Genomic DNA, 24,911 nt, shown 5'->3' with positions numbered 1-24,911 from the left:
AAGTATTTCAGAAATGTGCCCAACCTTTTGAAACACATAAAAATTTTTGGTTGTTGTTATGATTCACTCTCATGATTCTTTTTGCAATTGCGTGGAACAGAGTAAACATATTTGAAATATCAACTGATGGAGTTTTTGTCCATGAGTTCATGTTTTCCTTCCACCGCCTTGTCCCCATTCCAACAATAGCTGACCCTTTGCCCTCTGGCACATAAGAGGGAGGGGACAGGAAAGAAAGTAAGTGGTTTCTTTCTAGATTTGAGTGCTTCAAGGGCCCAAGGCCAGTTCTCTGCCACCCTGTCACCTTATCACTCTCTATTTTCTCTCAGTCACTGAAGCCAGTTGTTGGTTTGCAATTGTTATTGTACTTGCTCTGTTGCACTTGTAACAGAGTAAGGAGGATCAGCTAATAATTCTTGTACCCACTATCTCTACGACAGGTTAAGAGGGTAGCCTATTTCAAGATAAATGAGAGAGAGCATATTTCACGATTATTTTGCAAAGCAAGTATACCTATGTCAAAAGTATACAACTGAAGACACCGTTATGAAACAGACCACAGTAAGAACTGTCAGTAGTATACAACAGGGTTTCTCAACCTTGGCACTGATGGCACTTGGGGCCAAATAATTCTTTGCTGTGGGACTGTCCTGTGCATTGTAGAATGTTTAGCATCATCCCTGGCCTCTACCCATTAGATGCCAGTGGCACTTCCTGCACGCTTCTACACACATACACACAACCAAAACTATCTCCAAACATTGCAAAATGTCCCTGAAGGGCAAACTCACTTCTATTGGGAATCCCTGGCATATGACAATAATAGCACACACAGAGTGCATATTGTGCAACTGGCAGGGTTCTCGGTATTTACATGTATTCACACATTTAATAATCAATACAACTTTATGAGATAGGTACTATTACTTTTCCTAGTATAGATGAGGAAGCTGGAACACAGGTTAACAAACTTACCCAAAGTCACAGAGCCAGTAGGTAGAAGAGCTAGGGTTTCCATCTAACCAACCCTTCTAGTTTAAGAATCTGTGCTCTTAACCAACATACTGTGTGATGAAACATAGAGTAAGCTAGAAAAGGAGTGCAATACCAATAGGATTTATTTTGAATGTGAATAAAGTCAGCAATGCTGCTATGAAATACAGTTACATATTAATTTAATTGCCTGACACCAAACCATTTACATTTGGGGATTTTATAAAAGACTATGTATTAAATATAAGAGGCCCTGGGCCTTAGGGCTGCCTTCCTGGAGACTTTCTAAGTCCCCCTCTGACACTGGTACTGGCCCAACCAGCAGTGCTTCCCAGGCACTTTTTGAATCACTACCCTACCCCTTGCACGAGATCGACCAGATGCCCCAAAGAGCTCTGGAAGTCAAATGTGTGGGCTGGTCTTGAGGTCCCGGTTCCAGGAGAGCAGTCTGGTGAGGACAGTGCTGCCACCAGCCAGAGTGGTATTTCTTTCATGAAAGTGCACAAGATTGGTGCTTACTCACTGATTTGGAGTGGCTCTCGCTCATATCACACAAGTATCTCTAAGCTACCAATGGTCCACCGCCAACCCTTGGGCAATGCTGCTTCCAGTCTACAGCACCTGAGAGTGAAAGGATTGATGGCAGGCACCCATTACCATGTGCAACCCCCTGCTGGCACCCAAGATGATCCCCTTCCCGTGTAGCCTCTAAAGGTGTTGGTGACCCTCGAAGGGAGGCCGTGCCTGTGTCCTCAAGGGCTTCTGAGGCCATCACTCTACAATGCCAACTCTATATCCATGTCCTCTCTTGCCTCTGATCAATGTGGTGACTCTGTGCTCTCCTAGTTCAGACTCAGGCCACATGGGTCTAGGGACAGACATTCCCTGTGTAAATGGGACTGTTCTTGTCACTCAGCCCTGGGCTATCCTCCACTCTCCTCCCCTCTGGTGACTGTGAGTATACTGCAGGGGTATAGTCAAAATTGAGAGAGGTTGAATTCTAGGAATGCAGTGATGATGGCCTGAAGGGTTCAAGAGAAGACATGGTTAATTCATGTGCTGTTCCACTTTTGTACTATAAAATTCTGGGTGGTAAATTTAACATGACCAGAAAATGGCTCGTTCACATTTTCCTGCATACTCTAAGACTTGCATTTGTGATCGTCATCAACAAAGCACAGTTACAACATCTGAAAGAGTCATGGGCAGCAGGATGGATGATGCATTGTTAATATGTAATCATGTCACCGACATCACATAAATGTTATCAGGGAACTGTGGGGGCAAGAAGTGCTGTATTGCTTCAATAGTTTCCTAGTTTCCTGAGATTTTTTTTAAAGTCATGAATGGGTGTTGAATTATTTCTTTCAATGATGATATCACATTAACCAAGGAAACATGCCTATCTCAATTTAGCAGCAAAAATTCGATCAAGGACTTGACACTATGACCCTTCTAAATATTTTGAATATTTCTCACCAAGGGCATTATCAAATGGAGCAATTTGTTTTGTTCATTAATCATAGAAAAATGAATCTTTAGGAGTTTCATCAGAGAATAATCTCAGCTACTTTCCTTTATTAACAGAAGTCAAAGCCATAGCCAGATTTACATTCCCAAAGTGTGAAATAAAATCCCAAATTCCAAATGTATTTTCTTGATCTGAAACTTTATGAAAATAAACTAGCTTTGTTCAGTTCATCTTCCCCAACTAGTACGGATAGTATGACTTGGGAGCGCCAAAGAGAAGTTATTGAACTGTATACAGCATAATATAATACTAAAAGTGAAACAATGACATTTATTTATCCTAAATATAAAAACACTGTGCAAGGATCCTATCCATGTTCAAATGAGCTATCATTTTATGAAGAACTTCTTTCTGTTATGAATCTGAATTTAATTAAATATCAAAATCAGTTAGAGGATTCAAGGCTGAATTCTACCCTGCACCTCACAATGTGAAATATAAGACCTGACACTTCATGTTTTCACAGAAGTTAAGGTACCTGCTTTCCAGTTCCAAATCAAAAGAGTAATGAAACGTGAAAGAAAACAATTAATAGTTAGCTCTCTCTATTTTCAATTTGCATTCCCCATGTATATAGTAACATATGATCACCATTAGTCTATCTGTGTTTATTATGTTATCTCTTTACCCTGTATTTCAGTAAAAACAAAGAAAGCTTGATTACATTTCTGGTAATTGATTTTCCATATGCCTGACCTGCTTCACTAATTTATCTGCTTGGTCTGTAGACACACTTGAGTTCATGACTCATTCAGCAAGTATCTGACAAATGATGGTTGAACTGAATGCATTGCAAACACTCCTGACATTATGGTTTCTTCATTGAATTTTCTTTTGATTTCTATGTTACCTTGATCCATAAATAGAGCAATAGCAAAAAATTAGGCCCAAAGAAAGCTCTCAGTAAAGACATAAAACAGAATTTCAAATGTTAGTACAGAACAATAAAATAATAACGGATCCAGAGGTGACATTCAAAATATTTAGAATGCTAATTCTCAGAAGGCTAATAAAAATACTATCAATTGATCCACATAAAATAAGTAAAAATACCTAAAAATCCATTGAAAGTCTCAATATTTCTCAAGCAATTAAAAAAAATTAGTCTAATCATGGCTTAATCTATAAAAGCACAAATAGATTCATTTCTATCATTGTCCTTTTCCTGTAATTGAAACACTCATATGGCACTTTTTCAATTCCAAAAAAAAAATTCCTATTGCAGACTTCTCTTTATTCAGATTTTAATGTAATGACTGGGGGCAAATATTTACTTCACTTTTTGAAACCTTATTTTTGCCTTACCCCAATTTACTAATTTTCTCTGATTGTGAGTATACTCTGCCTCAAATCCTTCTCTAGAATGAAGTAGGATGTAAATATACAGTTCTTTCCTAGGATTCTTCAGGTAAGAAAAAGCATGTGCTGTAACAGGGCCTAAGGCAACTTAATTAAGACTAGTACAGTCTTATGTAAGCAATTTCTGTAAGGTTTTATTTTTGTAAATATATTGCTAGTGGAAAATTTAAAAATCATTTTACTTTGGCACATAGAAAACATGAAGCTATTATCTAGCCTGGGATTAATAAAGAAGTACAAACAAAACCAAGTAAAAGCACAAACTAAAGAAATCAAAGACCAGATAGACTCTGCAGCTCAAATCTAGTATTTGTCCAAAAGTTTAATGGACACATCAAAAGTCTTTCAAAATCAAATGCCTGCTAGGACTTCCCTGGTGGTCCAGTGGGTAAGACTCCATGTTCCCAATGCAGGGGGCCTGGGTTGGATCCCTGGTCTGGGGACTAGGTCCCACATGCCACAAATAAGAAGCCCACATGCCGCAACTAAAAAAGATCCCACATGCCTCAATGAAGATCCCACGTGCTGCAACTAAGACCCAGTGCATCCTAAATAAATAAATATTTTTTTAAAAAAACCAAATGCCTGCCAGTCGATAAAGAGCCACCAGTGGTAGAAAACTTCTTCCCCCCAAAGACGAGAGACTGGAAATGCATTTTCTCCTCAGAGTGAAATGAAAAAGAAGGATTATAAGTGAGAATGGAAAACATGCAGGTGAACTCAATCACTCGTTTAACATGTATGATGGTGCAACTTTGTGGGTCCGTCTTTGATCAAGGTGCTAGAGACACGAGTAAACACATCAGTCCAAGTCCTTGTCCTCATAGAGCCTTTATGCTGGTGAATGAGACAACTATAAATCAATCAATCAATCAATCAATAAAATACAGGGTTGTGTGTGTCTGTAAAGAAAATAAGAGAGTAAGGAGACAGAATCATTGAGAGAAAGGTACTCTTTCAGACAGGGTAGTCAGGGAAGGCTGTATAAGAAGAGAACATTTGAGCAGAGACCTGAATGAAGTGAAGAAGTAAGGTATGCAAATGTCCAACAGATGAATGGATAAATAAGATGTGACAGATATATATATAAGTATGTGCAAATATTATATAATGTATATAAAATATTGTTTGAACATAAAAAGGAATGAAATTCTGTTACATGCTACAACATGGGTGAACCTTTTGGAAAGTTTTGCTGTAAAGAGTAATAGAGAAGTGGGGTGAAAGAGGGATGGTAGGATTAGGGAGGGCTTTTTGGTAATGAGCCTGTTTGCCACTGGAAAGTAAATGTCAGTTGAACCAGATGTGACTTTATGTCAGATAAAGACCTAATTTCCATAACAAATAAAAGGCTGAGCAGTGCACACTAAAAGCAAGCAAAACACTGAAATTATGACTAGTAAGAACTGTAAACTAATCCTTCCAAGTAGTCACAAGATTTAACCCCTTTCCAAAAGAGGGGATCCATTCCACACTTCATAGTTAAACAAACACGTGGAAAATTTGGAAATGACACAGGGAAAATCACAAACATGAGAAGTTTTGATAAACAGGAAATAGAGAAATGAAAGGAAAAGGAAAGAAGAGAAAAATAAGGAAATAATTACTAATTCTTTTCATGTTACTGTAGAGCTTTCTCACAAAGAATTTGTGAATATGCTGCACCATATACTCAGAGGAATAATAAAAAAGAAGCATTAGTAAAATGACATAGACAACCTTGGGATTGGCAAAACAGAGCATGTTACACATTACATGCATATTACTTATTGCAGCATAAGATTTGAAACATTGGAATGACCTTCTGGTTACAAAACCTCTTTGCTATATATATATTTTTTTTAATTTATTTAATTTATTTATTTTTGGCCTCATTGGGTCTTCATTGCTGCACACAGGCTTTCTCTAGTTGTGGCGAGCAGGGGCTACTCTTTTTTTTTTTTTTTTTTGGCTGCATTGGGTCTATGTTGCTCTGTGTGGGCTTTCTCTAGTTGCGGTGAGCAGGGGCTACTCTTCATTGCGGTGCGCAGGCTTCACGTTGCAGTGGCTTCTCTTGTTGCGGAGCACAGGCTCTAGGCATGTGGGCTTCAGCAGTTGTAGCTCGCAGGCTCAGTAGTTGTGGCTCGCAGGCTCTAGAGTGCAGGCTCAGTAGTTGTGGCTCATGGGCTTAGTTGCTCCGTGGCATGTGGGATCTTCCAGGAGCAGGACTCGAACCCATGTCCCCTGCATTGTCAGGCAGATTCTTAACCGCTGCGCCACCAGGGAAGCCCCAGCAGGGGCTACTCTTCGTTGCGGTGCGCGGGCTTCTCATTGTGGTGGCTTGTTGCGGAGCGTGGGCTCTAGGCGCGGGCTTCAGTAGTTGTGGCACGTGGGCTCAGTAGTTGTGGCTCTCAGGCTCTAGAGCGCAGGCTCAGTAGTTGTGGCGCACGGGCTTAGCTGCTTCGTGGCATGTGGGATCTTCCCAGACCAGGGCTCGAACCCGTGTCCCCTGCATTGGCAGGCAAACCCAAGTACTGCACCACCAGGGAAGCCCCCTCTTTGCTATATTGCTTACAAAACCAGACCAATTCTATCTAATATTGTTTTGGTATTTCTGGCCAGTACAATAATATGTTAAAACCAAAAAAAATGAGGTATAACTCTTGGCAGGCAGAAGAAAGAATTTTTGTTATTTGCAGACGTTAAGCTTGTACACTGAGTTAAGGCAAGAGAATCAATAGGAAAGCTATTAGAATTAATAAGCACATTCAAAAATGGCTGGATACAGGATAAATATCAAGAAATCAATACTTTAGGTTATAAGCAGCTAGAAATATAATGAAAATGCAATAACACAGCCTAAAATAATATCCTAGAAGTAATAAGAAATGTTTGGAATATATACCCTAGAAGTAGTAAGAAATGTTTGGCATATATATATAAAGATTCTTTTATTAAGAGAAAGAAGACTTGGATACCATGTCCCTAATTGGGCAGACAATCTTGTAAAAATGGCCAATCTTCCCAAAGGAAGGGTAATGCAGTCCTGATCGTAATCTCATGGTGATTGATTTTAATTTGACAATATATTTCTGAAGTTCATCTGGAAGAATAAACAGGTGAAAAATAGCCAAGAAAACTTTTGAAGAGAAATGATAGTGAGCTTGTTCTTCTAGATATTAAAGCTATTTATAAATCTCAAATAATTGAAATAATGAATTATTTGGAAAAGATTTATAGAGAGAGCAATAAAACAAAAATCTAATACAAGATCAAAACCCTGGAATGCATGAGTATTTACCATATGGCTGAGTAGGTATTACAAATCAGTTGGGAAAGTATGAATTTTTCCATAAGAAGTGTAGAGTAGCTACACTATATTGACAGCTATATAAGAAAATCATATTAAACTATTACCATATCATGCACCAAAATAAACTTCAATAGATTAAACAAACATAATCAAACCACATAAAAACTAGGAAAAATAGGTATCTGATATTCTAGTGAATAAAAGTTTCTTAAATTTAAAAGTAATTTTTTAAACAACAAAGAAAAATATATACACAACATGAAAAGTATATCAACAAATTGAGAAAAATATCTACAACAAATATGATAAACTAAAATTAATATCCATAATATATGAGTTCTTGAAAATGGGTAAGATAACCCTAAAACATGATATAAAAATGGCCAAAGGACGATCTAGAAAAGAAGAAATGCAAATGGCTAGAAAATAACCTCATTCACAATTGAAAATAATCAAATTAAATAACAGGTGATAAAGAGTGATGATAATGGCCCCCCCAATGAATCACACCTCTCTGAACCTATGCTCCTTTGCAGTATGACTTTGATACTTCTTTCATGAAGAAATGCAATCTATTTCCCTACCCCTTGAAGCTGGGATAGCCTTATGACTTACTTTGACCAAAAGAATGTGGTAGAGGCCTTCCCTGGTGGCGCAGTGGTCGAGAGTCTGCCTGCCGATGCAGGGGACACGGGTTTGTGCCCCGGTCCAGGAAGATCCCATATGCCGCGGAGCAGCTGGGCCCGTGAGCCATGGCCACTGAGCCTGCGCGTCCGGAGCCTGTGCTCTGCAACAGGAGAGGCCACAACAGTGAGAGGCCCACGTTCCGCGCAAAAAAAAAATAAAAAAGAAAGTGGTAGAAATTACTTTGTGCTAGCTCTGGAGCTTAGGCCTTGTGGGGCCTCTCTTTTCAATCTTGCCACTGCATTGGAACCCTGAGACTGTGAAGAAGCTCAGTCTAACATATATTTCAAGATAAGGGACCATGATGGGAAGAAAAAAGGCGACTCAGCCAACAGCTAGAAATCACTTCCAGACATTTGAGTGAGGCCATCTTACCTTCTTCAGCTCCAGCAAGCTGTCACAGGACTACAGATGCATAAATGACCTAAGTAAGACCAGGAGAAGAACCACATAACCCCGGCTTGCCAGCCCATAGAATCATAAGAAATAACAAATCATTGTTTAAACTTACTAAACATTGGGGTTGTTTGTTACACAACAATAGGTAACTGATACAGTAAGTTTCCACTTTTATCTACCAAATTAGCAAAGAATTAAAAGAAAAAAGATGCTAATTACTAATGAAGGAACAGTTAGCAAAATACCATAATTCTAGGAGTGTTAATAGATACAAACTGGGAAATGATGTTGCAATATTCATCAAGTTCTTAAGTATATTTAAATCCTTTGACCAGGTAATTCTCCTTCTAGAGTTTTATCTTACAGAAATGATTAAAAGGTGGACAAGATTTATGCCCAAAGATGTTTGTTACCCATATTTTTTTTAAATCAGGGCAACTTTCCATTTAACAATAGAATAATACATTTTAAAAAATTAAAGTATATCTATGTGATGGACTATTATTTCATGGAAACTGGTCCCTATTGTCAGAAATCATGGATATAGACCTAAATACATAGTATGATCGGTCTGAGTTTGTGTTTGGGGGAAGCAGGTAGCAAAGACTAAAATGAAGTATATCCCAAAAACTTAACAGTAATTATTTCTGAGTGTGTTATGTGAGTTGTTACTTTCTCCTTTAGTTTTCCTTTTATTTCCCAAATTTTCAACAGTAACACTGCATTATTTTTATAATAAGAAAAAAATGTATCTTATTTTGAAGCTAAGGCAAGTTCTTGGTTGTCTGAGAAGATTTAAGTATGGTCCTGTCTTAACGAGATAATTAACTAACAAACAATTACTGATCACCTACTATGTACAAACTACTGTGTCAAATGTTGAGGTGGGCTTATTGAAAGGGTCTTGAAAACACAAGCCTGTAACAGATAAGCCTCCAAAAAGTGACCAACTATTCCTACTATTAGTTTACAGATTGTATTACATCAATCAAAACAATCAGGGAAAACTGTGACAGCAATTATAATCAGGAGGTAACTTAGAGACAAGTTTTACCCGTCTGAGTAGATTCAACACCCCAGTTGAAAAGTTCTTATAAACTGCATATGGTCCAGTGGGATTGGCATGTCTTAATGACCCTGAGGTAGCCTTTGGCCCACAAGTTCCTTTTTCCTGCCCATTCCTATACTGGAGTTTCCCAGTACTGGATTAGGAGGACGTTTTCTCTTAAATATCTTCATCCATCAACCAGAGCTCAAGCTAGATCAAATGGACCAATCCAACTAGAGTGTTGAAGGGGCTCTAGATCTAGGGATTGACCAGAGGCTGGGAATTGGAAGAGGATCCCATATACTGTAACATGATGACTCAGTCTCCGTTCACCAAAAATGGAAGATTCTAGATTATACAGATCGGGAACAATTTTAGTGAGCTGTAATTTGTTTCAGTCTTAGAGACACCATAATCAATTAGCCACCACCAAAGATCCATGTGGTCAAGCCATTCTGACAAACATTTGGGTTTGTCACCCACTGTGGTAACCACACCCATTGCTGTCTAGTGACTAAGGGCTATTATTACTCAGCCTCTGCCTCAACCACCCTATTTCAGTGGTTGCATTTCCTGTCTTTGTCCCCTGCCACCAATACAGTGCTTTTCAAGGATGCTGATTTATCTTCACCAATTTATTCTTTATTGCCATAATGAAGGGAATATTTTCTAGGCCCTCTCAGAGGACATGGTTGTGGGTTGGACAAGCCCGCTGCACGTGATAAATCCGCTTCAACATTCTCATCTCTCTAAGCCTTTGAATTCCTTCTTTCACATCATACTAAGGTATTTCTGGCATCCCAACTTTATTTCCTATAACACTGTTGAGTACAAATTTTAGTTAAACAACTGAGCAAACAGAACCAGCTGCTTGAATCCAGAATATATGGCAAAGGCATTCTTGTTAATTAACTCAGCTCAATCTAAAATTGCTTTGATCTCTGTTTTGTTGTTGCTTTTGTTTCTGATTTTGGTTATTGTTGTTATTTCTATTCACAAAACAAGTCACACTCAAGATTTTGTGAGTTCAGTCACTTTATTAAAGCCTTCAGGAATTACAAGAGGACTTTCAGGGCTGCTATACAATCTTCCACTATTCTCCTGTCTTCCCCTTCATACTCCAAATATTTTTCAAAAGCCCATGTTCCCAACAAATTGGATAACTTAGATGAAATAGGCAAACTCCTAAAAAGGTACAAACTACCAAAAAAATGACTCAAAAAGAAATAGAAAATCTGAACAGACATATAACAAAAGATTGAATTGGTAATCAAAATACTACCTACATTCCACACAAAAACTTGTACACAAATTTTCATAGCAGTATTACTGATAGTAGCCAAAAAGTGCTAACAATACAAATCTATGGGCCAATGAATGGACAAATAAAATGTGGTATAATCATTCAATGGAATATTATTCAGCAGTAAAAAAGAAACTTATACATGCTACAACGTGGATGAACCTTGAAACTATTAGGCTAAACTGAAGAAGCCAGTCACAAAGGACCACATATTGTATGGTTCCATTTATATGAAATGTCCAGAATAGTCAATCTATAGAGTGGTTGCCTAGAGCTGAAAGAATTGGAGGAAATGGAGGTTGACTGCTAAGATTTTTATTTGGAGTGATGAAAATATTCTAAAATTGATTGTGGTGGTGGTTGCACAATTCTCTGGCTATACTAAAAAAACATTTAATTGTTCACTTTAAATGGGTGAATTATATGGTATGTGAACCACATCTCAATAAAGTTATTACCAAAAAAAAAAAGCCCACATTCCCACAGGTGACTTTTTCTGCCTCAGTCAGCCTCTGGAGAAGTACAATCCTGGCCTCTGTTCTAATTCCTTCTCTTTCTCCTTCCAGTATTATTAAAATATCAGATGTCAGAGAGAAAAATATATTGGTCATAATAATGAGGTAGAGGCAAAATTGACAGCCATAGGAAATACTGTTTATGTAAAACACAAGACTTCCTTGACATAAATATTGTTTTAGGGCTTCTGTGGTGGCACAGTGGTTGGGAGTCCACCTGCCAATGCAAGGGACACGGGTTCAAGCCCTGGCCTGAGAGCATCCCACATGCCACAGAGCAACTAAGCCTGTGCTCCGCAACTACTGAGCCTGTGCTGTAGAGCCCGTGCGCCACAACTACTGATCCCATGTGCCACAACTACTGAAGCCTGTGCACCTAGAGCCCGTGCTCTGCAACAAGAGAATCCATAGCAATGAGAAAAGCCCACACACCACAACAAAGGGTAGCCCCCGTTTGCTGCAACTAGAGAAAGCCTGCGTGCAGCAATGAAGACCCAACGCAGCCAAAAAAAAAATATTGTTTTAAAAATTAGATCAAAAAAAAAATTCGATCAGTTACACTTGAAAAAAACCTTAACTTGAGAAATATCAGAAAAAATTCAATATTAGATATATAAGAATTTAGTAATTTAAGCATATAACTTAAAATTTAATTTTTAAAATATTTCTTTATTATTCAAGTTCAAGTTCATTATAAATTATATAGGTAATACAGATAAGCAAAAAGAAAACATTTTTTAAAAATCAGAGTAACAGAATACTGTAACAGAATATCAGAGAGAATACTGTTATTATTTTATCACTTTTTCTACACCGGTATATACATGCAAGCCCATGGGGTTGTACTCCAGAGTACCTGGAGATTTGTGAGTTGTATCCTTTTTTTTCAGTTATACAAGTATATGTATATATTCTTCTTCATATTCTTTTCTATTATGGTTTATCACAGGATGTTGAATATAGTTCCTGTGCTATACATTAGGACCTTATTGTTTATCCAGCCTCTGCTAATCCCAAACTCCCAATCCTTCCCTCCCCTACCCCAACCTTGACAACCACAAGTCTGTTCTCTATATCTATGAGTCTGTTTTTGTTTCATAGATATGTTGATTTGTGTCATATTTTAGATTCCACATATTAGTGGTATCATATGGTATTTGTCTTTCTTTTCTGACTTACTTTGCTTAGTATGATAATCTCTGGGTCCGTCCACATTGTTGCAAATGGCATTATTTCATTCTTTTGATGGCTGAGTAATATTCCATTGTATATATGTACCACATCTTCTTTATCCATTCATCTGTCGGACATTTAGGTTGATTCTGTGTCTTGGCTATTGTAAATAGTGCTGCTATGAACATAGGAGTGCATGTATCTTTTCAAATTATGGTTTTGTCTGGGTATTTGCCCAGGAGTGGGATTGCTGAATCATATGGCAACTCTATTTTTAGTTCTTTGAGGAACCTCCATACTGTTTTCCATAGTGCCTGCACCAATTTACATTCCCACCAACAGTGTAGGAGGGTTCCCTTTTCTCCACACCCTCTCCAGCATTTGTTATTTGTAGACTTTTTAATGATGGCCATTCTGACCAGTGTGAGGTGGTGCCTCATTGTAGTTTAGATTTGCATTTCTCTAATGATTAGCAATGTTGAGCATCTTTTCATGTGCCTATTGGCCACCTGTATGTCTTCCTTGGAGAAATGTCTATTTAGGTCTTCTGTCCATTTTTCGACTGGGTTGTTTGTTTTTTTGTTGTTGAGTTGTATGAGTTGTTTTTATATTTTGGAAATTAAGCCTTTGTCGGTCACATCATTTGCAAATATTTTCTCCCAGTCTGTAGGTTGTCTTTTCTTTTTGTGAGTTGTATCTTCTACTCACAATTTATAAAGAAAACTTTTCATATTGATATGCAGCTTTATCATTATTCTTAATTGCTGCATACTATTCCATCTTAGACACACCTTAATTTAAGCCATCTCTTATTGTTAGACATTAGATTATTCTCTATTTTATTTTGCATAAACAGCATAAAAATAAACATTCTTGTTTACCCATATTTACATGTATGTGGAGTCATTGTCTTGGGATAAATGATGAGATGTGGAATTTTTGAGCTAAGTAATATATACATGGATATTATATTCCCAAATTTCTCAGCAAAATAATTCTATCAGTAATAACAATTCTATCAGTAATTTCATAGCAGTATATGAAAAAGTGACTGCTTTCCCACATCTCAGCCAAGACTGTGTGTCTACAATCTTTTTATCCTTGCTAGTCTGACAAAGGATATCTCGTTATTATTTTAATTTGCATTTTTTTACATTTTTAATGTTTCATATGTCTCATCATTAGTAAGTCTACTATTCACAAACTTAATCTAGTTTTTATTAGTTTCTATTTTTAAATTGATTTATAATAACTTTTTAAATGCTAAGGATATTAATCTTTGCTCTGTCATGAATGTTACAAATATATTTTTCCAGTTTTACATCTATCTTTATGGTGCTTTTTCCATATAGAACCTCTAAGCCTCTTTATGGTCGAATATTTCAGTCTTTTTCCTTCTGATTTCTCCTACTGAAGTAATGCTTAGAAAGTCCTTCCCAACCTAAGACATGTACCTACGGTTTCTCCAACAATATATTTATTTCACATGTTCAAATATTTAATCCATCTAGATTTAAATAGAGCTCCAAATTAATTTTTTTCCACATCATTAACCAAGTGTCTTAGCATCATTTGTTAAATTATTTCTTCTTTCACCACAAATTTGAGAGGCTGCTTTTTTCATATAGTATTCCAATTCCTGTGTACACGGCAGTCTGTTTCTCGACTCTTCTTTCTCCCCTGGGCTGTCTGATTCTTTCTTGCAACAAGACCCTTGTGTTTTTCTGGGCTGGTCATCCGCCAACACTGGGCCTTCCCCTGCTGAGCGATCTCAGCATTGGCTGCAGTCCCCACTGACACTTCCAGTCTTCCCTGAGGTGAGGCAAGGGATGGCTTCTCTCCCTGTGATTTTTGCTCTGTTACATGGCAGCCACAAACAGGTTACTTGAGCCCCAACAAATTATATAGTTTAGCGCCTGTTTTTATTTTGGCTAACAATCATAGTCCCTTGTTCTTCCTAGCATAGACTTCATTCATTCATTCAACGGAAGACCACTAGGGTACCTGGATCAAGACATTGTCAAGCAAGGGACACCATGCCATCTACACATGAAGCCGCTGCTCTTCATCCAAACATTAGCCCTTGTTGCTGAGTCTGGCTTTCCATGTCTCCCACTGTGGAAGGCAACATTCTTACCATGCCCTAGAAGGCCCTAGAAGGTCCTTTGTGATCTGGCCCACTCTTCTTTCCCCTCTTCAATCTCATATCGTACAACTCCCTTGACAGCCTCCACTTCAGCCACACTGACGTCTTCACTCTTTCTTGAACGTTCCTGTCAGGGCAGGCAGGTTCTCCTCAGGACGTTTGTACTCACCATTCCTTCTTCCTGGAATTCTCTTCCCTCAGCTAGCTACATGGATAACTTGCTCACTTCCTTCACAGTTTTGCTGACAGTCACCTTGTAAAAGATGCCTACCCAAAACACCTGTTATGGACAGAATTGTGCCCCCTAAATTCATATGTTGAAGCCCTAACCCCCAGTGTGACTGTATTTGGAAGTAGGACCTATATAAGGAGGTAATAAAGGTTAAATGAGGCCATAAGGATGGGGCCTTAATGCAGTAGGGCTGGTATCCTTATAAGAAGAGGAAGAGACATCAGAGCTCTCTGTCTCACCACGTGTGTGGACAGAGGAAAGGTCATGTGAGGTCATAGCAAGAAACAGCCATCTACAAGATGGGAAGAGAGTTCTCAGAAACCAAATTTTCCAGCACCTTGATCATGGATTTTTGGCTTCCAGAACCGTGAGAAAATTAATGTCTGTTCTTTAAGCCACCCAGTCTGTGTTATTGTGTTATGGCAGCCTGGGCTGACTAGGACATGATCCCACTCACGTTAAGTCCAAGGCCCTTTTGCCTGTACTACCAATCTCCCTTACTTATTCTGCCCCAGCCCTTAACTTAGAAAATAATCTAAAATTTACTTCTTAGTATTTTAATTGTTTCTTCTCTGTCTTCTTCCACTGGAATATAAACTCATGAGTGCAAGGATTTCTCATGTTTTCATTCATTGATGTATCCCTAGTGTATAGAACTGTACCTGGAACATAGCAGACTCTCAATAACTGTCTGAATGAATTGCAGCAGACTCCTTCTTCCTTTAAGGTGAATTGTCTCTCAGAAGCGCTAATCCTTGCCTCAGTCCATTAGGAAGCATCTTTGTTAAGTCTATCCCACCTTGAGGACACAATTTGAGCCCTTTGTTCAGGTGGGTCCTCCGCCCCCATGACAATTAGTGCAAGGCAATAGATACTAGAGTTGGAATTGGGGGACCCCTTGCCCGGGGCATATCTGAATTTCAGGTCCAGCTCTTGGTGTTTTAATTTGGGCTCCCCTCAAAGCAGAGCCTGAAGCAAAGATGTGGATGCAGGTGGCTCACTTGGGAGGTGATCCCAGGGATCAGGAAAGAAAGAGCAGGAGAAGTAAGGCAGAGAAGGAAGGAAGCCAGTGAAGGGTATGTTATTGAACCAATTACTGCTGTGGGCAACTGGAGCTCACTCCTGCCCACGCCCCACTGGCAAATGGTGTAGAATGTGCCTTGGAATTATTCCTCCATCAGACAGGAAGCATTTCTGGGCCCACTCCTGTCCCCCTTTGTTTCAGAGTATCACGCAGAAGTGTTACTTCCTGTGCCCCTCTCTGCGCCGTACTCTCAGGCTGCCTTATGTACCAGCTGAGCGAGATGCAGCAGCAAACGTGAGAGAACCCTTCAGCAAGCATAAGAAATGGTACCACAGCTACCACTGAAATCATAGGGAAGCAGAGGGAATGGGGTTTGGGGCACAAGAGCACCAACTACATTTGGTTACAATAAATTACATGTTAAGAACTGCTTTCGTATCTCACTATAGAATATATAGAAATATTTCTATTTCTATATATTCTATTACTAAGTTTTCATTTTTCATGTAGGTAAATGAACTTTGCTAGAAGGATGTGATCTATTAATACAATATGGCACACTGAGCCCATAAACTGAAAAGAACACAATGACCTATGGACAGAAAGCTGGCTTACAGTTCTCAGTCCACCTTTATTGGTTGTAGCAATGTTGCTTGTTGATTTGTGAGAATTTTCATCCACAGTAGCTCTTCCTCCCAGTAATCTTTAGTATATAAGTAAAGATATTACCCGTGATCAGTGCTCCTCCAGGAGCAAGGTATATGTGGTATTTCAGCACAAACTGCTATCTGCCATATCAGACTCTCCAGACAGCCTCCTCAGAAGACTCATCCTTTTCACAGATTAATTGAAACTGTTACACCAAGTCACCGAAATGGTACAGTATCCAGGAGCCACTGTTCTTTGCTCTGAGATAAACATCTCCAAATGAGGACTTCATCTAAGCACAGGGTGTTCCTCATTTTTCCAGAAAATTACAACTAAATCAACCCTATGTCTTAAGGATGCAAGAAGCTTAATAGACGTAAGAATGGAAAAATAAAATACCTGCAAAAGCTGCAGAGAGAAGAAGAGTTCAAGTATGCACAAAAAAATTTCAAAAGTTCACTTCTGGACACTATTTATGGTTGGAGGAAGGAGAAGATGCTTAGAAAATATTTGTGCCCATAACTGCCTGAAATATCATGTCTGGTATTTGGGGATGCAAGTCTAACCCTTGAATGAGGAATGTCCCTGGCCAGGAGGACATGTCTAGCATGTAGTAGGTATTTAATAGGTTACGTGTGTATTTGTTAAAAGCACAATACATCTTCCAGCTTAATCCCTGATTCCACACCTGAGAAAAATAACCCCTACTTCAGGCATGGTATTCCCCAAGCATTCTTCAGATTTAGGCTCAAGCAATAGTGAACACATTTTGTTCTAGGTAAAATCTTCAGTATAAGTTTATCTCATTTAGTCCTCACCCAAACCCAATAAGATGAGCACCTATTATTTGGGAGATGAAAAAAGCAAAGGTCAGAGAAGTTGAGACTTTTGCCCAAGGTCACATAGCTAGAAAACGTACAGCCAAGATTCCAACTGCAAGTTCAGGGAGTGGGCACTTTGTTTGTTTAAAGGCCTCAAGTTCTTTGCCACTCCTTCCATCAAGAGGGAGCTGCTCTAAAACTCCTTGCCTTGAATCTAGGCAGCCTTATAAACTACTTTGACCACAAGACAGAGGTGAAAATGATGCTATGTGATTTCCAAGGTTAGGTCATAAAAGACCACGCGGCTTGCCCTGGCTCTCTTGGAACACTCGCATCATCCAGGGGCTCCCTCTTGGGACTTCCCCTCTCAGAACCCAGCCGTCATACTGTGAGAAGCCCAAGCCACATGGAGAGGCCATGTGTAGGTCCTCTGGTCAACAGTCCTGCTGCACCCAGTCATGGAGTCATCCCAGCCCAAACCCCAGACATGGGAAGGAAGAAGCCTCCAGATGATTCCAGCCCCCAGCCACTCAAGTCCCCCCAGACCAGCTGAGGATCCACACATCATGGATGAGAGACAAGCCATCATCACTGTGCCTTGTCTGAATTCCTGACCCCAGAAGCTGTGAGCATAATAAAATAGCAGTTGTTATTTACACCACCAATTTGGGATGATTTATTAGGCAGTGATACTAACTGTAACAGGGACCTTTCCCCAAACTTCAAATATCCCATGCACTTATGATGACATATAATCCCATGAAGTCCCACAGGCTCATGGAGACCCATGAGTGCCACCTAGATCCCTCAAAGTTACAGGGGAGCAGGAAGTAGGGACTCTGGCCCAAACTCTGATCTGGGCTTTGTTTCTAAAACTCCAGCCTCAACAATTTCTCACTCCTTCCTATTAGACCTTCCTAGTAACTTTTTCTGCCTGCTACCTTATTTTGGTCACACAAAGCATCCTTTGCCTCTCTGACCCCACCTAGCCCCTCTGACCCTTCCTAGCACTAAGATTTGTATCTTCATTCTTCACAGCTCTCCCTCTGGTCCCTAGAAGCAGAGGGAAAAATCTACCTTCTCTTACTGTCAGTCTCAAGACCTGATCACCAACCCTATTTTGGTGGAAGTCACTATTTTCCACAGATATCCAAGCCCACTCACACTAAGTGTGAGGACCAGAAGGCACCCATTCCTCTTTCCTCTAGGCTCCTGTCTGCTGGAGAGAGCATAAGTGTCAGATCGAGGGCCTGTCCAGACAGGAAAAGCAGAGCATCCTCAACAATCATCAAGGTTTAGTAAGAATTTGATTTTATCAAGCCCTTACCTTAAACACATGCCATCATTTTAAAAATGAAGCAAGTATGGATTGCATTAGAATCTCAGTCAGACCAAAACAATTAACTGACCGTATAAAACACAATTCAAGATATCAAAAATATCTTGTCTGAGAGGCAATAGGAATTTCTCATCCCTAGACCCAAAGTCTAAGTACCCAGTAGCTAAGGCCTGAAATTCTACTCTTCAAGGTTTATTCCATTGGCTTAAGGCTTTGTTCCCCTTTAAAATTCAAATATTTTATGAGTGTCTTACCACTTAGTGACAGTGGCCGGTCTTGCTAACTGACTACCTAATATCCATTCTCCTCCCCTTTTTTTCTGGTTACAGAACTCCAATTTGGTGATCGGGGTAACAGTGTATCCAGATTCCATTTCAGCTAGGGGTGGTCGTGCCACCCAGCTCTGGCTTCTGAGATCTAAGTGGAAACCGTTGAAAGGGGCTACCTGAAAAGCTTGTTTAAAAAGGCAGACTTCTAAACACTCTTCCATTCTTGCTTCATGAAAGATGGAGACAATTCGTGGAGGCACAGCAGCCATATTGCAAACCTAAGGACATGAGTTACATGTCACAAATATCAGAGCCTAATTTGTTGATGGCATCACAGAGTCACTGCACTAGTGCTATAGTCAACCTATCCCATTCCAGATGGGCGTCACCCTACTGAGTTAAGGCTGGGGAGAGAGGTTTCTGTCTCTAATGGATGCAGTGTTACAGAGGTTTGGGAAATCATCCAGGAAGTGAGTTTTGAAACAAGCAGGAAGGCAGAGACATTAGAGGCTGTAAGTTCTGTACAGAAAAAAAGGTTCACTGGAGGAGAAAACAGTGGAAGTGGGGCCCTGAAAGTCAGCCTATCATGAACAACTTGACTTAGGTTTTACCCTTCATTCTTCTTTTTTTTAACCCTGCATTCTAAACTAACTAAATGGAGAAATAATTCCATGACCTTCCATAAGTGGGAGAAAAGAAAGCATTTCTTTGCAGCGTCTTTATGAAACAATAACATGAATGCTCAGCGTGCAAATGCTTAAGGATGATTTTTCTGGGACAAATCTAGGTGAATCACAATTCTAGTCAAGAGGTTTTCATAAACAACATAGAAGGCCAAAGGTTTCCCTAAGTGATGGCTCCACAGGAACTGGTCGTGGGGTATGAGCTCACTGACTAAAATGAACGTTGAATTGGTGTTTTTGTTCTCCTGAAATGCAGTTGTCATTGGCTGGACTTGGCAATGCATAAGTTAGTACAAACATTACATAGGACCATTTGAATATTTTACCAAGAACTTTATTATTTAAGAGCTGAGATGTCAGAGCACTCTAAAGAGAAAAATATGGTCCAGTTTTAACCTTTAATCTAAAATATTCATGCAAACCTCGATTTCTTTCATGAGGATTTCATGCATAAAATCAAAGACAAGCTAAGGTTGAAACTGGTGGAGAGTTTCCTTTAACTTGGAATTATCTGTACTGTTTACCACTTCTCTTTTAGGAAAACGTCGCCATAAGTTGTAGGTACATTTTGTGAAATCCCAGCAACAGTTCAGTAGGTGGGAATCAAGTGAGTTACAATGTTTTTAGCTTAACCCCACAAAGAATTTTCCCATTCTATAGCACTGGGGTGGAGCAGTGCCTCTCGAACTGTAACGTGCAGTACGACTCATCCAGGGATCTTGTTAAAATACAGGCTCTGATTCAGTAGGTCTAGAAGTGAGGCCTGAGACTCTGCATTTCTCACAAGCTCTCAGGCGATGCTGATGCTGGTCCATGAACCACACTTCAAGTAGCCAGGGAGTAGAGCATGGGCTAAACTGGCTGTTGCTCAGCATCCTTTAGGGATCTTGTTTTTTAAAAACAACAACAACAGCAAAAAACCCAAAAAGCAAAAAAACCACCAAGTCTTGGGCCGTATCCCAGCTCTACAGAATCAGAATCTCCGGGAATGAGGTGCAGGAGTTTGTATTATTAACCATCTCCCCAGGTGATTCCTATTCAGCCGTGAGCTGCACCTGGTCTGCAATGAGGCGAGCAGCAGGTCTCAAAGAGTAGCTGTGCGCCCCTAGATCAGAATCGCCTGAGGAGCTTGACGATTGTGCGGATCCCTCTCTGCAGATACCTCCCTTCTGCTGCCTAGGAAGGAGGCAAAGGGTGGAGGGAGTAGAAAAAAATCAGGAGACAGTATAAAAAGAGAGATTGACGTCACTTCAACTCCCAGCTGGCAGGAGTGGAGAGGGCCAATTCTCCTGGAAGTGACAGCATGCGATGCGCCTCCCGCTGCCTGACCACCTGCACCTCCTTCCTTCCCTTCCTCTCCCTGGCAAGTGCCGCAGCCAAGGCTGCCCCTCGGGGGCTGCTGGGGGGCCTAGTTAGAGAGGAGAGAAGGGCCTAGTTAGAGAGGAGAGAAGAGGAAAGAAAGGGGAGGGCTAGAAAAATAGGCGAAGGTATGGTAACTATGAACAGCCTTAGGCTTCTGTTCAAGCCAATGCAAATAAATAAATACCTATTTCAATATCTGTACTTGCTGAAATGGTAACAATATATTATTTGGCCAAAAGAGTGCATTCCAGTTGCATAAAATTGTGTCTGTGTAGAAAAGGGTCTGGAAGATCATGAACTGTATTAATTTCCAAGCGGTGAAATTTCAGGTACTGCTTTCCTTGCTTCTGTGTACTAATCTGTATTGTTTGAATGTTTTACACTAAGCATGGATTATTTTTATAATGAGAAATAAAAAGCCATTTTTATTGGGGGAAACAAAAACAAGGGGTCTCAGTGCTAACATACTCTAGGGCACAGATTGAGGAGGAGGATACAGGCCTTTCAAGAAGCTCACAGACCCAGCAGTCAGAATCACGGATGCTTTCTGAGTTGCAGAGATATACAGCTAGGTGGCCCGCAACAGATGTCAGATGTCAGGGCTGGACTCTCCTGCAGGGAGTGGCATGTGACCCAAAAGTCCAAGATGGAATCCAAGTGTATGTTATTGAGTGCAGATCTGAATAGGAGTTTAGCGTATTAAAGGAGAGAAATTTATCAAGTTTGATTAGTATGAATAAAGTAGCTCTGGAGGAAAACGTATGAGTCAAGGGATCTCGAAAAAGCCACTATAATGCTTCAGAAACATGGCATTCTTGTGGCTATAACAATGAGCTGAGCCAAGAGCTCAGCTAGAGATTAAGCAAGCAAACCTGAGACCTCATCAAAGGTGGAACCACTCCTGCTTGCCCTGGGACTCACTACCCATGGTACTGATATAATAGAATTGCCACATGCAAATGAACTGTATAGCAACTAAGTGTGGAACAATGATCTCAGTAGAAGTTTGGGAAGGCTTTGTACATCGGATAAAAGATGAGTTCATGAGGGGAAGAAGCTAAACAGGGTCTGCTTATTTGGAAATTTCTTGGGTACTGCAGACCTGTGGTATCTCCCACTGATTTGAACTCTGGTCATGGAAAATCATAATCTAAATGTTTGTAGGTCCATGTTGCCTCAGTCTCCTGCTTAAATCATGGGGAGAAAAAGAAAAACAGATAAAGCAGCCTGGAGGGAGGGGAGAAGGTCAACCAATTAAATCACCCCTAGGATTCTGAAAGCTGGGTCAGCAAAACTCCCTGAAACTCCTAATTTCTGAACTTGTACTGCCATCCACAACTTAAAGAGATTTTTCTCTTTTAATTTCCTATATCTATTGCTTTCTATCAGCTCAAGCTTCAGGAGGGAGGACTAGGTCATGAAAAGAGAAATGTGAACCTAGATACGGAAACACAAATGTTTAAGCAAGTATGAGGCACCTTCTAACAGTGATAGATAAGCTGAGAAAAGGGGCTGCATGAATCATTTTGCCTCACACAATCTCAGGCACCTTCATCATCACAATCTGAGCCTGGCTTCATCAGCACACTTTCATCGAGTTAGTTTCCAGCCACTGTGCTATCTACAGGGGTTAAGAAGATGAAAGAGAAAGGTTTCTGGGAGATGGGAATGGGATGAGGAAAGGGGGAGGAGGGACATGGACATGGAGACAGCTGATGATAACACACTATCATGACAAGCGGACCCTGTGGCCAGCTCGGGCTCATAGCCTGCCTTCGCCTGATACTTCCATTGCTTCCACCTGGATATTGTAGCCAATAGAGAGTTGCCAGGGCAGTTATCATGCCACAGCCTAATTTTACTGCTAGGAAAAGGTAGGATTTAGGTTCTCTGCAGTGACTTAGAAAATATCTGTGATACAGCATCAACAGCTGAAATCAAAGGAGGTATCTCAAGTGGGGGGGAAATGAGTGATCAAAAATAGGAGATGAGAAATTGTCACTGACTTGTTTGTCACCAATGTTAACTACACAGGAGTGTGTTTACAGTTTGAAAGCATGCTGCATTCAGGAAGGTTTGACTGGCGCTGACCATTTCTGGGCTTCTCAGGGTCTCAGATCCAAAACACCTGAACACACCCCCTGAGGAAGCTGCTAGTTCAGCTCTAACTCTCCTGGCCACATCAACCTAAAATATCCCTACAGACAGAAAATGGTTCTGGAGCAAGATTCTGATCTTTTTTTTTTTTAACAAATGTATTTATTTATTTATTTATGGCTGTGTTCGTTGCGGTGCGCGGGCTTCTCATTGCGGTGGCTTCTCTTACTGCGGAGCATGGGCTCTAGGCGCACGGGCTTCAGCAGTTGTAGCACGCGAGCTCAGTGAGGGGCCCAGAGCGCAGGCTCAGTAGTTGTGGCGCATGGGCTTAGTTGCTCCGCGGCATGTGGGATCTTCCCAGACCAGGGCTCGGACCTGTGTCCCCTGCATTGGCAGGCGGATTCTTAACCACTGTGCCACCGGGAAAGTCCAATATTCTGATCTTCTTTTCTCTTTTTCAGACCCATCAGAGGAGATCTCCGAGAAGATGCATGAGGAAATTTGCCAGTCTGCCTGCAGCGGATCCAGAGTTCTACCAGATTCCTTCCAAGGTGAGGTACATTTAACATACATGCTTGTGGAAAATGCTGTATCTCAAATGCAACCTCCATTAACCCAATTATTCGCATTAATCATGGCTGAAAAGTCTGGCATCAAGAGACACGTAGAGCTTTTGTGCCGTGGCAGTATCGTAGCCAATGAGCTTTATCTGATGGGTGATTATTGCAAGTTGAAAGAGACACTTAGATCCTGGCTCCTCAAAATGGGGTTCCTGGAGCAACAGCAGCAGCGGCATCTGGGGGCAAATTGGAGAAGCAGACTCTCAGGCCCCAGACCTACGGAATCAGAATCTGCATTTTAACAAGACCCCCCAGGTGACTTGTGTGGGTTTTCAAGTTTGAGAAGCGCTGCTTGAGATTCTCATGAGGAGGTCATTTTCATTCATCAGGTTCTAAATAGGAAACCAGTTGAGAAGTAAAATGTTCAGTAGGGCTGCAAATACTTACACTGAAGTTGTTAGTGAATATTTAAAACAAGCCAGCAAAAGACAGTTTTAAAAAGCTAGTATACCCTGTTCTGAGGTCAGAAGGTAGGTGTTACAAGGAGAGTGGCCCTAATTATGAAGATAGGTATTTCAACACAGCCAACCCCTGAATCCCACACCCTTCCTCTTAATCCTTTCAGTCTTTCACAAAAAATGCCACATGACTCTTTTGGCAGAATTAGCTCCCAGATTCGCAGTGGGAATTAGACAAGAACATCTTCTCCTTCCTTTCCTCTGAAATGTGGGGATGGGGGCTAGAGCAGGCACTCCTGAGGCCAAGAGTAAGCAAAACAGACTGGAAAAGTGGTGCTAAGATTCAAGTGCCAGAGGACACACAAGGCACACAACTTCAAGAGGGGACACGAGAGTGATGCCTTGTCAGGCACCTGGGACCAGAGAGGCAAGAGAAGGTGGAGACTTGATAAGGAACTAAGGATGGGAGCAGGGAATTGTCTTGGGGTGGGTGGCTGCTCTAGATTAAAGCCACTGTTTTTATTTTCATTAGCCAGTGCCTGATGGGTGGACCCAGCTAAAGAACCGGGGGAAGATCAGATAGATTCCACATGGGAGGGAGATGATGAAAGAGGTTGAAAAAAGTATGGAGATAAATTAGTTTGACATTTCTGGGCAGGTCAGTGAATTTGAAAGGATAGAGCGATGTGATCTTGAAAAGCATAAGCCAGGGTGGGATGTTAACACATAGAACCAGACCTCATCAAAAGCGTGAAATCGATATTTTGCTGCCAGCATCCTCTCTCTGCTCCTGCCTTTCTTTCCTTCTTGCTACTCCCTCCTCCAACCCACATTGAAACCCTTGGTTTAATGTGTCCACCAATTCCTTTAAGCCTGTGGGTGTCAACCAAAAGATTTGTCCCCCTTTTAAAAGGAAGTTGAATTTGTATACTCTTTTAAGACCAAACCATTTTTCAGACCTGTAACAATGATGTC

This window comes from Mesoplodon mirus (assembly GCF_964341445.2).
Source record: "Mesoplodon mirus genome assembly, chromosome: X".
NCBI lineage: Eukaryota > Metazoa > Chordata > Mammalia > Artiodactyla > Ziphiidae > Mesoplodon > Mesoplodon mirus.
This window is presented reverse-complemented; position numbering follows the sequence as displayed.